We start from the raw sequence: 14,468 nt of genomic DNA, 5'->3' as shown, positions 1-14,468 counted from the left end.
ATGGCAATACTCAACTGGAGGTCTGACAAATGGCTCTCCAGAAGCTGCAGGAAGTGGGCTACAAAGCTCTCCCTCACGCAGCTGACTGGCCTGCCCTCTCTCCTACCCACTACCAAGCATCTCAACAGTATCTGGAAGGTTTTCCACAACCAAGCAGCAGCTCAAAATACCTTTGAAGAGTTCCTCAGTTCCACGACTCCAGAATGCTTGTGCTTCCAGAACAAACAGACTCCTTTCTTACTGGTAAAAATGTGTAGATTCTAAAGGTTCTTATTTGAATTAATAAATTTTATTCTGAGCTGAGATGGACTGCTTTAAGGTTCATGGTTAAAAATGGCAATTATTTTTTGCCCCAACCTAAAATAATATAAAGATGGAGTGATCCACAGGCCAAAATTTTAGGTATTGGTAAAAAGTGCCTACCGAGAGTATGTGCTGAAAGCTTCTCCCACCTGACCAGTGCTGGAGACCTTCATCTCTCGGGTCGCAGCAGGAGTCTCAGGCTTGGCTGCTCCTCAGAATGTGCCACGTAGACTCACACAACACATTTCTCGCCGTTCCAGTACGGAGCCAGCTGCCAGGGACACCACCTATTAAAATGGTCCTAATCAACACAAGCAAGCGTGCAAAACTGCAGAGCAAGACTTTCAGTGCTGGGCCTGCCTGGGTGGGTCTCCGGGCTGTGACAGCCGTTAACGCAGAGCACAAACACACCAACATCAATGTGCCCAAAAGGCTGATTTTGCACACGCGGTAAACACACAGACACGGATCGGCCAAACACGCCCTCACCTTCAAAACCTTAAATAGAAAAAGGATGCAGTTTGGGACAAATCTAGAGGGAAGTAACCGCTTCATTGGATTTGAAATTCTATATTATAATATTATGCGCAAGTACCTTTACTCTAAATAAATAGATATGTATGTGCATGTGTATACATACACGTTTGCACACATACACACACGTTCATGAGTGTGCATGCCTATATACACACAGTCTCACTAAATCCCATCAATAACAGGGATTTATTAATGGAGCCTAATGCAGAGCAGGGAAAGATGCCTACAATATGTATATAGAACATCGGCGTAAGGAACATTTAATTGTTAAAAAAAATAAAATATATATATATGTATATTTTATACACATATAAGATGGGGGTGGGGGGAAGAGACTGCAAGAGAGTGAGAGCGAAAGAGGTTCTACTGGAAATGCAAACAGCCCACCAGCCCAGGGGGTGCGAGATGCTCCCATTACTTCCCTGGAATATGCTGATGGCCTCAGCCCAAGTCCTGACAGACACGTCTGCCACGTCACTGCAGTGGCAAGGCTTGTCACAAATTGAGGGCACGTTTGCTGGCAGACAGCAAATAAAGCCGGAGACTGAATGGCGACGAAGCCTCCTTACCCCGGCTGTTAATGCAGGGTCTCTGGTATGTCCCGGGTCCGTGGGCAACAAGGGCTATCGCACTAGCATCTGTCAACCCAAACACTAATTGTGCCGAGGCAAATCGGAAAATATAATTTGCAGGTTTCATCACGTGGCAAAGTACAGTACGATGGCCTGGCTGAGAAATAGCTGTCGTGGGTTTCTGCTTCCCATGGAAAGCACACTCTATTAACATTTATGTTTATAATTATCCTGCAATTTTATTTAGGTTCAGTTGAACAGAGGCAAAACATGGCACTTTTCTCACAGATCCGAGCAGCTGATGGGCAAAGGTTAATTTGTCAGTACATGGACACATTAGCTTGTCACATCTGTTATTAATTGCAAACAGATATATTAGTCTAATTAAACATTGCAAAGGACTGACCTAAATTGTTCAATGGTCTGTAGCTACATATATTCTGCTATTAACACACTTCATGTTTCATGTTTAGCTTCTGCATACTGATGAGAAGTAGCATTCTTAATTGTAAAGCTAGTTATGTGTCTCGCAGTCACCACTTACCGCTGGTACGGCTAATGTGCTCCAAATGTAAAAATAAAGCACATGTGACACAGCCATGTGAATTTTCTGTCAAATCGCAGCCATTCCTCCTCTGTTGTCTCCATTGCTCGCCCTCCTAAATGATTATTTTCCTTGGCAGCTGTCTAAGTGGCTTGTCGCAGTCTAATTTCAAAACTCATTATTAGGACAAACAGTTGCAGCGCATCAATAGCCCATCAGGATTAATTAAACTGGGAATCAGCAGCTGACTGTTAATCAGATCATTTGCAGTTGATCAGTGCAGGGACTATCATCGAGATATTACTGTAGTCATTTTTTATTACGCGTCCACAGCCTGTAACAAACCCAGTAATGACTAGATGCAAAATATTTGCCTTGCAAACAGCAGCTTCTTAGCGAGTGTTGGGCGGCGCAATTACTGCTTCAAACAAGAAAAGCTCCAAACTGCACATTCATGACCCGAGTCACTCCGTCCTGCTGCCTTTAGGTGCTCCGGTGCGTGGAAAAGAGCAAACTTTGCCTTTGGATCAGGCGCATTTTGTTTTACAGCGTGCGACACCATGTCACATTCTTGACTTCTGGTCTCACTTTGCTAAAGAACAAATTCCTGAAAACACAGAGAAGGACATTTTTTTTTATTCCAACACTCTTATTTCTATCAGAATTCTCTAGAAGAAAGTATATTTAAAATGCTGCACATTTGCAACCAATATCGTCTGCTAGAATGCAATGCAAGATCTAGGAAATCTGAAAATCACCAGTGGAAAAAAATACAAAGAGAAAGATGGTTCAATTGATTTCTGTAACAGAATCCTTATTCATAAAGAAAACCAGCAGATGTGTTTCCTAAGGACAGATTTTGCCAAAGTACTTCCCAGACAAGTGCCTCATTTTTAACTTCATATAGCAATGATGTTCAAAAAGTTCATTTTTATACAAAGACGACAATCTGATGTGATTTGAAAGCTACCTTTAGCTTTCAAAGAGTAGAGTGTCTGTTTGTCCCGTCCCTGGAGGGGTTCCAGGCCAGGTTGGATGGGGCTTGGAGCCCCTGATCCAGTGGGAGGTGTCCCTGCCCATGGCAGGGGTGGCACTGGATGGGCTGTGAGGTCCATGCTTTCATCAGCATTTTTGCCATTGCAGAAGGAAGTTGGGGAGAAGATGGCCCAGAACCCAAATGTGTACTTGGGGCAGTGACACTGACTTTAGTATGTGCCTGGCGGCTTCATTAGCTGAGATTACAAAGACGTTTAAGTAAAATGACATGGTTTATGTTGTTTAGCCGGCAGAAAACACCCCTCGGTGCGAGGGGTGTAAGGAGCATGTCACTCCTCAGCATGCTCAGGCAGAAATAAGAAGCAGTATTAGAAGAGGGAAGATCCCAGCCCTGCTGTTCCCTGCCACCCTCCCAGCCCGGCTGCCCTCGGCAGGAGCCGTGTCTGCTCGCACTGCAGGGCTGCCCCCGGACAAGGTGCACGCGAGCGGCTCACAACACACACGCCCCGGGCGCTGCGGTTCAGGTGACAATGGGGTCAGCTCTTTACATTACAGATTGAAATACGGCTCAGTTGCTGACTTCTCCTGCCTAGAATGAGAGGTGTTTGATATTAGGAGTCATTCCGGGAAATGTGTGCCTTTAAAGTACATGACACGCCTCTTCTCCTCGCTGCTGATTGCTGGAGGAGCCGAGGAGGCCGTGGTGACTGACGCGATGCCCATATGTTCCGGGTGCAGCCGGTAGCACAACATTTTTTTGTGGGCTCTCTTTGATCAGCATCTGACACTGATGAGATGGAAATGAAATTTTACATGCTCTAATGGCACTGTCTGGAGCGGAATTACAAAGAGAGACCCGGAGCAAGGGAATGTACAGAACCTGCCTTCCTGCAGCCTGCTAGACCTCGCTGGCTGCTGAAATGCTTGGAGGATGGAAAGGACCGACTCCTGCCCCTATTTCAGCCGAGCACCCCAAATTCCAAACACTGACAGATGAGAGAAATGCACAACAAAAAAGAGATAGGGACATATGTTTTACCTTTAGTGACTGGCCACGTAAGTTATGTCTATCTGGAGATGGAAAGCCATCAAGTCTGTGTGTGACGCTTTATGTTGGTTTAGAAACAGCCATATTACTTCTGGATCTGCAGGTATGCTCCAGGAATCCAGTTTTCTCATTCTGCTGCTATGAAACACACACCTGTGAATAGCAATCCCTTTTTTCATGGAAAAAACTGTCATTCTTTGAGACAGCTATAAAATCATAGAGTCATAGAATCACAGAGTCATGGAATGGTTTAGGTTGGAAGGGACCTCAAAGCCCATCCAGTTCCACCCCTGCCATGGGCAGGGACACCTCCCACTGGATCAGGGGCTCCAAGCCCCATCCAACCTGGCCTGGAACCCCTCCAGGGATGGGGCAGCCACCACTGCTCTGGGCACCCTGGGCCAGGGCCTCCCCACCTGCACAGGAAAACATTTCTTCCTAAGATCTCATCTCAATCTCCGCTCTTTCAGCTTAAATAGACAGTGGAAGTAGATTCTACAGATAAGCAAATGGAGTCTGCTCTGAGAAGCCGCGCGTGCACGTCAGGCAGCAGCCCTGCTGCTTGCTGTTGCTTCTGTCGCAGCCATCGCTGAAGCTGCCAACCAATCCTTCACCGCTGGAGCCACTTCTGGAGAAAAGCAACTCTGCCACCACAAAGGGCAGACACATGCAAAGCCGAAGTGCTTGTGTGGGTCTGCACAAGCTCTTAGACTAACACCCTGTCTGCAGTCCTTCTAGTGGCTCTTACAGTTATTTGTTGCTTTTATCCCCTCCAGACCTCGACTGAGCAGGGTTTGGAAGACTAGACATCCCACCCCATGGCAGTGGGGTTGGAACTGGATGATCTTTAGGGTCTCTTCCAAGCCAAATCATTCTGATTCGGTGATCCAAGGGAAGTGTTCAGTGATACCAAAGAGAGACCAAGATGCTTTGCCAAGGACCAATTCCATTTTGAACTCCTGACCTATGCACCACTGCTACATGGGTGTTCCCTGGCATGTTTTCCTGGGATTTGTGCAAGATGCTATTGGACTGATGTTGCTGCTAATGAGACACCCGGCTACCAGAGCAGCCAGAAGGAAAACGCTCACTGCTCAGCCCGACTTGGTGGCGTGAGACAAAGAAAACACTATTGAGTCCTAAAAATGTAAGGAATAGACCATGTTACCTGAATTCCTGCGCTGAGGGAGGACGTGGTATGCTTCGATGATGGCTTTCTGTGCCTTTGGTGGCTGCATTTGAGATATGGTTTGCCTTTCGTGAACGGCTTCATCCTGGAAACAGCCAGGGATGGCAAAGTCCCAGAATGGCTAAAGATGCAGCAACTCTGTCCTTCGAAACACAAAGCGTATCCTGCCATGCTCTGCTGTCACATCTCACCATGGTGAAGAGTAGTGTTACCCAGGTAATTCAGCTGATGGTGGGTCTGAAAAGTGGTGTTGGCTCTGCAGATATCAAATCTCTTGACATCAGTCTTAAGGACGACATCTACTTTTCCAAAAAAGACAAGTCAGTGTTAACAGCAACGCCATACTGAAATCCCAGAGGAGTCAGCCAGGCAGATCTGAGGGAGCTTATGGGAGAGGCTATCACCTACCTCCCAGCCCAGCAGAGTCCTGCCGACCAGAGCACCCTGCCCAGGGTGTGGGACACCCAGCCCTGGTCTACCCCGTGCTGGAAGCTGCTCAGCTGGCAAACGTTCCTCCACGCTGCCCCTCTCTCTCCTTCTCCCAGAGGTGGTCCCTGTGGCTACCACGCAGAACATGATTTTGGGAACCCCACCGAGTTATGTAGCATAGGGAAACCATTCCCCTCACATCTATTCAAGCTGTATCCATCTTATCTCCAATGAGCAGCTAATAAAGATGCCTTAATTACAGTCATTTGTTAGAAACATATGGATTTTAACCTATGCTCCTTGAAAGTCTCCATGAGACACTTGGTGACACGCAGTTCTGGAGGCCACACCCTGCTATACGGAGAGTGGACCTCAGTGGGACTTCCCCCAACAAGCCTACAGTTGGATTAGACATAGAATCACGGAGGCTGGAAAAGACCTTTAAGTTCATCAGGTCCAACCGTCAGCCCTGCATCCCAATGTCTACTAAACCGCGTCCCCAAGTGACATGGCTACACACCCTTTGAACCCCCCCCCAGGGATGGAGGCTCCACCACCGTCCTGAGCAGCCTCTGCCAGGGTTTCACCACTCTGTCATTAAAGAAACTTTTCCCAATATCCGATCTAAACCTGTCCCAGCACAACTTGAGGCCATTTCCTCTCATCCTATCACTTGTTATTGGGCAGAAGACACCTACAACCACCTCATCACAACCTCCTTTCCAGACCCTCAGCTGATACGCGTTACCATGCCACGATGGAGCCACACGAGCAATACCATTTCCAGTTTACATGGTGACAGGGTGGGGGTAGAAACTACCGCAAACTGGAGAAGGACCATGGCTGCAAAGAGCAGACCCAGACCACTGCCAGGAGAAGAGACCATGGGGAGAGGAGAGCAGAAATGCAAATGGGAAAGGGCACCAAAGCAAATCAAACACCAAACATTGTGAGGTCGATCACAAGCGGAGCTGCACAGGCGGTAAATCTGAGCCCAGTGGGGCCTTTGCTGCAGAATCACTCGGGGGCTTGGACTGAAATTAGCAGGAAAGGTTTAATGCAGGCACTGCCTGCGGAGGATGCCCCGTGCTGAGCAGCTCTGGGGACCTGTGGGGACAATCTCCGTGTCCAGCACGCTGAGTGGGTGCTCAGCATGGCTGCTGCCAGCGCTGCTCGGCCACGCTCTCGCGGTCGCTTGGGAAGGGCTTGTGCAGATGATGGCACTGTCAAGGGGAAACTCGGAGAGGCGATGCCAAGCCAGATAAATGTTCTGCCTCGCCTACACGTGGGTAATTGAACTTAAAGTGTAAAACCTGGTCTATTACTGACCTTTGAAAATGTCTCCATCCTCCCCTTCCACCACAGCAGCTGGAGGCCCCTCAGTGTGGAAGCCACACGTCAGTGACAGCTTTACAGCGCGGTTATGACCAGGAAATGACTGCGCATTCAAAAAACAGGTACCTATTTACCCGCAGGTGCCCAACTCCTGCGTACCTCAAATTATTTGTTAAGTTAACTGCGAGTGTTTAAGGAGAGGGTTTCCAGGCCAGGTTGGATGGGGCTCGGAGCCCCTGATCCAGTGGGAGGTGTCCCTGCCCATGGCAGGGGTGGGACTGGATGGGCTCTGAGGGACCTTCCAACCCAAACCACTCCAGGATTCTGTGGGAGGTGATGGAGGATTTCATGCTAAGGGGCACTGCGAGCGAGTGCCGCGGGGCTGGGGTTTGCCTCTCGCCCCACGGATACGGGGCTGAGATGGTTCTGATGCCAAATATTTACAGCTGTCAATGAACAGCGCGGAAAGCTGAAAGAGCGGAACATGGCTTCCAGTCACGGCACCCAGAAAGAACAAAGGTGAGCCCTGTGGACCAGGCCGGAGCGCTGGGGATGGCGGGGATGGGACCAGTCCCGGAGTGGCTGAAGTCATTTCCACAGAGGGGATTCCCTCCTTACACCTACGCTTTATGCCTGAACAACCCTACCCAAATGGATCTCAGCCTCCACATTGTCCTAACAGAGTTTTGGAGTAGGTCACGTATTTAGAGAGGGAGAGGAATCTTTCTGTCATCGCACATGAGGAGGCTGCGTTTGTGAACAGATTAAACTCCTGACTGCGAGTCCAAAAATAAGCAAGATACAGTCCCTCTTTCATGCCCTCTCCAATGAAACGTGCTAATAACAGACATTAACAACTGAAGCCTTTTAAGATGAAAAGGACTCTGTATTTGTTCTCTTCATGCTTGTTAAATGTTTTATGGTGACGCTTATTTACTGTCAAAAAAATATTTCCAGTGGAGGCAACGTACATAAAGATAAAAATAAGCAAGCACTAAAACTATTTTTTCACTGACCAGAGCACCTTCCAGCACTTCCCCCTGGATTCTTTCACACAAAGAACACATTGTCACTGGGGCCATTATAGGGCTGTGCGGCTCCGCTCGGCGCGGCGGGGCTCAAGGGAAACGGCTATAGATTGCAGCAAAAAAGTCCATCAGACAGATCGCATCTGACCCCACCGGTTCGAGGAAAGAATGCGCCAGAACACTCCGGCTGAATAGACAGATTTTCCAAATGTTTTAAATCAGTTTTGAAACAAAAAAAAAAAAAAAAGAGAAGATGCTAAGGAATGGATTTGGCCTATAAACATTAAGCGCTGCGCTGCCCATTTCTCGAGGAAGCTGACATTAGGGGCTTTCTTGTCGATGCTGGACCTGAAGGAAAAACCCCACAACAATTAAGCAGCAATTGAAGAAAAGCAGTCAAGAAAAGATGGCTCTGTATTAGTACAATAGCTCAGAGGCTTTTCATTTTAGGATACAAAGAGGGAGTAGAGAATGCTGTTTTCTTTTTAAAAACCTTTTAAAAATGGTAACTGCATCCTGCTCCTGCAGATGTATTACTTATGACATCCCAGTTTTCATCCGTTCATGATTTTACATTAGAGTTAAATCTCTGCAGCTTGAATCTCACGGCTGAGTTAGCCAGAGCCCATAAAATATTGAAACCTTTAGAGCAGCAGCCATCCAGGTTGAGAGAAGTTCATGTCCAAAGCTGAGCTTTAGATTCTGAGACATCCCAATTGGAGTGTAGTACAGAAAAAAGCACTGATAAAATTTTCATAAAAATGAGCTAAGGATATTGCTAGCATGCTTCCCAGCATCTATATGAAAACTTAATCTGAGCTAATGGAAAGGATATGAAAGCCTTTCTCAATTCAAACACAGTCAGTGCATAATTCATAAATTATTGTCAGAGAAGTGATTCTGCTCTGAGATTTATTCTCTTTTGGATAGAAGCAACGGGAGGAAAAACTGGGTCTTTTTGACCTTTAATGCCAGCAAATTTTACAGTAGAGCTGTCAATATAACCAAGTAAACTGGTCATTTCTCCAAACAGAAACAAAGTGCCAGGATGCGCTCACTGCAGGCTAATATTAACGCAGCCCTTTAGGTTACTTGCAAACCATTCAAAGCAACTGAACCTAAAACATTTAAGTGAAGATAGTTACAGAGAAGAGAATGAAATTTCCATGTTTTCCATGACAGACACAAAAAGGTTCATTATGTTAAGAAGAAAAATCATGCAAAAATATGCTTCACTTCCTAACGCCGGTCCTCAGCAATGATTACCTTTAAAAGCCTATTTTCCAATTAAAAACCTATGCAACATTCCAATAGGAAATGCATACTGACAGATTTTTTGTTCCTTATATATGCCTCGCTTCTAAACAACATAGCATAAAGTCTGAAAACATTTATCCATGGGTAGTGATTAAATATTTCAGCTCGGAGTGAGGTTGCTGCGCAGTTGATGCACACAGTCTGCGGTGAGTTAAAAGCAAATCTGACAGAAATAGTCAGAAATCTGAGGAAACTGTAAATGCAATTAAGTCCTATCAGTAAAAAAGGCAGCGGCTGGCTGATACACGGCAAGATTTCGCTTTCCTTCAGCCCTGGAATTGCTGTTACCTTTTCTCCACCGTAGCAGGCACTTAAAGGATTCGGCGACATTTACAAGTTGTGCATCCTGGCGTGTTTTCAAGCTGTAAAAATGCATTTCTGATGGGAGGCAAAGACACTGCTAAAAATGACCAGCGTGTTCCTCCCCCCCCACAAAGGAATAAAGCAGCAATCCAATAAATCAGTGTGATAGAGAGATGAGGAACATTTCACCAGGAACAAAGTAGACTGGAGTCTGAAAATGATAACACATAGGGGCAAGCAGCCTGACACCACGAGAGGATCTATTTCTGTTAATCCCGTTTAAAAGTGATTACATGTAGAACATGTATACGTCGTTCTCTGGATGAACACGTGTACGGGTGGGGGGAATGAATGAATTACAATGAGGTGCTTTAAACACAAAGGTGCCAGCAGAGATTGTCAGAAATAAAGGTTGGTTTGGAAAAGTTTATCTAGACATAATAGCATGAGAAAGCATAGGGACAGTGAGCACCACATGGAGAAGGGGTTGGAAGTACAAAGCTAAAAGGGGGGCAAAGAGGGAGAGAGCTGCGAGTGATTTAAGATCGGTTCTTAGGACATTTACCCTGAGTTCTCTCTATGGTAATTGCCATTCCCCATGAGCAGCATCAGGTAGTACGTGATCGCATCCCTCGCGCTTCTCCCTCCCGTATAGGTCTCCAGATATGCTCATTAATCGATAGGGCTCTGGTGCTGGAGAGCTAATAACCCCCAAACCTGCTGCAAGAGGGAGGGGCGCAGATTAAGGGGCTGATCTCGTGTCTCTTGCTCAAGCAAAGCCTGGATTGAGACAGATTCCAGCAGAGCACTCATCCTGCACTGAGGAAGTGCTTTGCACTGCACCCAAAGTTACTCTCCACACTGACCATAAACCCATGTTTTTAAACCCCTATTTTATCCCTCTCACAATAAATTTTACTGATATGCAAATAGAGCGAAGGATGCTGGAACACGAACCTTGCGATTGACTTCCAGGCTCCAGAATGAGGCTGATAATGCTGATGGCTTTGAGGACATCACCTTCCTTACATGCTTTAGCTCACACTTGAAAGAAGTTCCAACGATCCACACTGCTGGAAAATACAGAAAGGGGTTATTTTTCTCATATCTGATTGTTGTCATTTACGGGTTTTGGGTAAAATTGTGACTGACTGGGAAAATGCGATATTCCATGGACCCATCCACACCAGAGAAGCAGCCAGAACAACGCTTCCCAAACGGAGCGGGCTGAAGGAGCTGCTCCGGTGTCATAGGATCGGAATACCTCCCTCCACAGTTCTTGCCAACAGTTTTATTAAGGCTCAGCTTTTCACTCTACATCAGGAGGGGGTTTTTTTCCCCTGTACTGCATATGTTGCACATAAACAATATAAAAGATGGGAATTAAGGTTTTCCAAAGCTAGCCTGGATCTCCAGAATCAGTGTTAATCAGCTTGATTACCAACAGATTGCAGACAAATAGGGGGTAAGAGGTCAAGATTAAAAACAGATTCTTTTTAGTGAGGCTGAGCATCCAGAAGAGCCGAAGGCGCTGAAGTGCTCTGACGGGGTAGTTCCTCCAGCGTTTCAGCCTAAGGCCCTGCTACGATGATGGGTGCTCCGTCAGCTCTGGTGCTGGAGCGCGCTGGGAGGGCAGGGGGCGTCCCCAGCCTGGCGGGGATGTGAGGTCGGATGGTGCCACAGGGAGAGGAGCCAGGAGGGACAGTAGCAATGATACCAACATATCTGAAACAAGAAAGGTGCTGGTTGGCTATGGGACCATCACAGACCAAAAAGAGCCTGAACCAGGTCTGCACCCGCCTTCCCACTCAAATATTTACCACTCAAACAATTGTGCTGTAATATTTTCATTATTGAGACATGAGATTAACATTGTAATTTTGCCTGGAAACCCTACATCTAAATCCTGTTTCACTCAATGAACACACGTTATATGATGTCAGAAATTGAACAAACAAGCGAAACTGCTTCAAAATGAAGTCTTTTTCCCTTTCAGAGAGTTGCACCACGTTCAGCCCCAGCCTGTGTTATTCACCGAGAACTACAAAGCACAACTGCAGTCAGATCTCTTCGGAAGGAAAACTGAGGGTTTTTTTTTTCCTACTTGTTTATAGAAACAGACGTCTCTAAATAACACATATTGGGGAACACTGAGCTGTTTTAAGCTCCTTGCGCTCACCTATTGTTGTTTGGCTTTGGCGCAGCCGTAGCCCCAAGAACCACCTGAGTTTGATTTTATAAAACCTGATCTTTGCCTCTCCCTCTGACTGCATTTAGCTGTTGTGGAAACAAGGAGGGAAGCACGCCTATTGCAGCCGGAGAAGTTAACACACCTAAATGGCACTTCTTTTATAATGGGAAGGTTGTAATAAGTCATGTGAGTTAGAGGAAAGGCAGCACGGTGTGCAATGGGAGCAATTTTCTGCCCCTCAAACAGCACTTCAGGTGATGTTGTTCATCTTTCTGTGACTCACTGTGTCAAAGCATGCCCAGAGCAGGAGTGTTCAGGGACCCGACAAACCGTAAGTGTCCGGCGGAAAAACCTGGGAGATATCCCAGGGCTCCCAGAGTTCACTTTTTCAGTTGCTCTGATTTACTTCAGAATGCACCTTTAGGGAATTTATGTCTTCCATGCCTTTAGTTTCCCATTTCCTTTCTTGTCATCTTTAAAAATCCATTAAAGATCACAGAGACAGTTTCTCCGAGCTTCCATTTCCGAGGGGCTGTGGAGCTCCGTGAAGTGCACGGCTCCGGAGGTGAGCTGACTGCTTTACTCTTGGCACCTCTGCGCTGTTAGGACGACATTTTAATTACAGGTGGTGGTTACAGACTGAGAAAACACGCTGAAGCCAACAGGGAAAGCAACATTTTTTACTCCTGAGGACTTAACGATGAGTAGCTAACCAGTCCCCTTCTGTCTGAACAGGAGGATATTAAAATGCGAGAGAAGATGGGGGGGGCGAGATTCAACAGATTTCAAATTGTAGCAGTCCTATGTTTGTGAAAAGCAATCATTAGGCTTTTAAGGTGTTGCTAAAACAGAAAGTTCGTTGCTGTCAGAATTGGCAGCTGCAGTATTAAAGCTCACCTATGTATTTTCTACAGCAAACACTTTGTTAGTCACGTCTGATGACTGGTATTTCTCCTACCTCACAATATTATTACGATATTCCCTTCAGCGGGGTAAGTTTACATTCAAATGCCACCCCACCCTTGCTATGGTTAATTTAGATTTGTCTATCGCTGCGCTCGCTTGCTGCTTTGCCCTGGGTTTTATAATAACCACAGCCTGCTTGTCATTCCCTGCTAACGTTGCCTCACCTGGAAAACCGCAGCAGCTCCATTTCAGCTTCCCCAGCTTCTGCCATCACCTCACCTATTACAGCAGAATAAAAGACCATTTCTCGGGTGCATTCCGAGAGATTTTCATCATATTGCAAATGCATTCGGACAATTGCTGTGGGTTTGCACTAAAACAAATGGAATAATTCCCCATATCTCTCCACGTATGGAATATTTCTTTTCCGTTCAAACTATGGCCAAGCTCTGGTTATGAAGAACGGGAAGGCAACGCTCCCACACACGCCGGGCTGTTGGGTTTGTTGATATCTGGATTGTATCATACGAACACGCATCAAGACATTTGTGTTCATATGTTTGGTCTTTTTAAAAACTACGCAGCACGTCCAAAGCACTTGAATTTAACAGCAAACTGACAGTTTAAAATGTCAAATTTAAAGAGAAATGACAGGGATACGGACTCATTCGAAGGTAGGAGCCCCGAATCTCACCGGTGCCTGCGCCGATTGCTCTACCAGGGCAGAGCAGTTGGATGATCGACTGCAACTGAGCGGAGGGGTGGCCTCGCCGCGGGGCACGGTCTCTGCAGGCTTGGGGGCCGCCCGGCTTTGCCCTCCTGTTGTTTTGCAAAGAACAAACCCATTCTGAAACATTCTTCTGTCAGTAGAGACCTGCAAGAGCAGACCACAGAATCACAGAATAGTTTGGGTTGGAAGGGACCTTAAAGATCACCCAATTCCAACCCCCTGCCACGGGCACGGACACCTCCCACCGGATCAGGCTGCCCAGATACCACAGACAGAGCAGATTTACTTGCATACAAAAAGCCCACCCTAATAAAAGTGTCACTTGGTAGGAGGGTGCCTAGAGGGACGCATCCTGCCCTGGCTCTGAGCAGAGCCCCATCGGTGGCTCCTACGCCTGTTCAGAGAGAGTTTGCCTCCCCCACAGCCCTGGCAACCCAGTCTAGAGATGCAATAAGTGAATTTATTAACCCATGGGGGGCAGAGAACAAGGAATGAAAACAATAAAAAGACAGCATGTTAACCTTTGTGCATACCCCGATGGTTCCAGATTTAGCCGTATGTGCTAAATTAGACCATTAAACACCGCAAAGCAAACGGCGCGCCGAAACGCTCTCACAGCCATGTAATTTATACCATGTTACACGGGGTGGAATAAGTTTCTCTTAGCAAACAGGGTCTCATTGGATGTCTGGGCTCTAAAAGTGCGTTTTCACATAATTAAAGTGGACACGGTTTAGAAAAATGAACAGGCTAGAATATAAGGCTCAGCTGCAAATAATATTAAATGGCATTATCAATAACAGCGATCCCAGGGTTTGCATATTAATTGTAAGAAGGTGCTAATTTGAGTGTTTTAAGCTTGCATTCACAAGCTTGTTTACATGCTTTGTTCCACCTGGACCTGTTTGGAGGTTTGTCAAAAACCTAACAAGCAGAAAAAGATTGCATTTGAAAATACACATACATGTTTAATTAAGCCAGGGCCACCGAACATTCCTCAATATATTTAGCTGTTGAGATTTAAGCACCACCAGAGCATC

At 46.4% G+C, this 14,468-nt stretch overlaps 1 long non-coding RNA gene across 7 annotated transcripts; it reads right to left on the bottom strand.

Moving 5' to 3' along the window:
• Positions 1-455: 455 nt before the first annotated feature.
• On the bottom strand, positions 456-13,597 carry LOC128852946 (uncharacterized). Of its 7 annotated transcripts, none has more exons than XR_008451103.1 (9): positions 13,393-13,597; positions 12,923-12,977; positions 12,076-12,391; positions 10,559-11,326; positions 10,167-10,321; positions 5,169-5,488; positions 3,992-4,138; positions 1,957-2,563; positions 456-590 (listed from the first exon to the last, which is right to left on the bottom strand). It is a non-coding gene; the product is annotated as an uncharacterized LOC128852946 (long non-coding RNA). The 7 variants fall into 7 exon arrangements; XR_008451107.1 differs by having other exon boundaries at positions 3,992-4,135; XR_008451105.1 differs by having other exon boundaries at positions 5,169-5,445.
• Between the last annotated feature and the right edge of the window lie 871 nt (positions 13,598-14,468).

This window comes from Cuculus canorus, chromosome 8 (assembly GCF_017976375.1).
Source record: "Cuculus canorus isolate bCucCan1 chromosome 8, bCucCan1.pri, whole genome shotgun sequence".
Lineage (NCBI taxonomy): Eukaryota > Metazoa > Chordata > Aves > Cuculiformes > Cuculidae > Cuculus > Cuculus canorus.
This window is presented reverse-complemented; position numbering and strand designations above follow the sequence as displayed.